The sequence below is a fragment of the Lipotes vexillifer genome, unplaced genomic scaffold, assembly GCF_000442215.2.
Source record: "Lipotes vexillifer unplaced genomic scaffold, Lipotes_vexillifer_v1.1 scaffold452, whole genome shotgun sequence".
Lineage (NCBI taxonomy): Eukaryota > Metazoa > Chordata > Mammalia > Artiodactyla > Lipotidae > Lipotes > Lipotes vexillifer.
The window spans coordinates 203,815-205,556 of NW_006788004.1; positions in this window are offsets into that span (position 1 = coordinate 203,815).

Consider the following 1,742-nt stretch of genomic DNA (forward strand, 5'->3'; position numbering starts at 1 on the left):
TATTTCTTGCATACATGCTAAAGTAAAAGTGATTGATGAAAATTGATTGGCTCTGTTATGAGAAAAAATTTTCTATCAGTTGAATAATATGAAAAACAGAGAGAATTTCTAACAAATAAGCCTATACCAAAAGGAGAAATCTAAGTGAAAAAAAATTTAAGCACAAGGATAATGACTCCACAGGGAAACACAGAACTACAGGAGAAGATAGAGAACAATAGAAAAGGTATATAAGAAAGAAACATGTTTTGAGGTTTTAGAACTATTGGAAAAAAAGGTAAAATTACTAATTTTTGTTAAATAAGTCAAGAACGTCTATTAGAATATCTAGGATAAATTCTGAATGAAAAATGAAAGCATGTATAAGTCATAAGTTAATAAAAAATAATAAAAGTATCTACTTTATTTAGAAGGTAAACAGACAAAAGGGAACATTAAAGAGGTATATAGAAAACAAATAATAAGATGACAGATAATAGACCAAATGTGTCAATATTTATATAAAATTGTTTAAAGAGTTTATATAAAATAGCATGCTTTTCAGAAATGACTAAAGAAGGGAAATTTGATAACTTGGAGATTATTAATATTAAAAAAAAAATTTGTTCTGCAAAAACCCATGTAGAGAGGATGAAAGACAAACTACAAACTGGGTGAAAATATTTGAAAACCACATATCCAGCAGAGTACTAATACATATAATATATAAAGAACTCTAAACATTTAACAGGTTAAAAAATCAATTAGAAAATGACAAATAGATGAACAGAAATTTCACCAAAGAAGTATACAAATGGCAAATAAGCCCATAATGTGATGTTCAGCATAATTAGCCACCAAGGAAATGCAAATTAAAACCACAATGAGATATCAGTATAGATATATCAGATGGCTAAAATAAAATTTAAAAAAATTGTGGCAACACAAAATACTGGTGAGACTGGGGACTCCTGTATTACTGTTGGAAATATAATATGATCCATCATTCTAGAAAACAGTCACTCAGTTTCTTGTGAAATTAAATATACAATTACCATACGACCCAGCAGCTGCCATCTTGGGAATGAAATAAAATAAAATGAAAACTTAGGTTTACACAAAAAAATCATGCATGAATGTTCATGGCAGCTTTATTCATAATAGCCAAGAACTGCAAACAGCCAAGCTTTCCTTAAACAAGTGAATGGTTAAACTACAGGCTTACCATTAAATACTGTTCAGCGATTAAAAAGAATGAACTTGTGATAGGTGCAACGCTGGATGAATCACCATGGAATTTTGCTGGGTGAATAAAAAAGCTAATTCAAAAATGTTAGGGCTTCCCTGGTGGCGTAGTGGTTGAGAGTCCGCCTGCCGATGCAGGGGACGCGGGTTCCTGCCCCGGTCCGGGAAGATCCCACATGCCACGGAGCAGCTGGGCCCGTGAGCCGTGGCCACTGAGCCTGCGCGTCTGGAGCCTGTGCTCTGCAACGGGAGAGGCCCCAACAGTGAGAGGCCCGTGTACCGCTAAAGAAAAAACAAAACAAAACAAAACAAAAAAATGTTACATACATTTTTGTTCTATTTATGTAACTTTAAAAAAAGACATCATTTTAGAAATGAAGAACAGATTTGCTCTTGAAAGGGTTTAGGGACAGGAGGAGGGTGGGTGTGAAGAATGTGAGTTTGGTTATAAACAGGCAACACCAGGGATTCTTCTGGTGATGGAGCTGTTTATTTCTTAGCAAAACAACAAATAAACA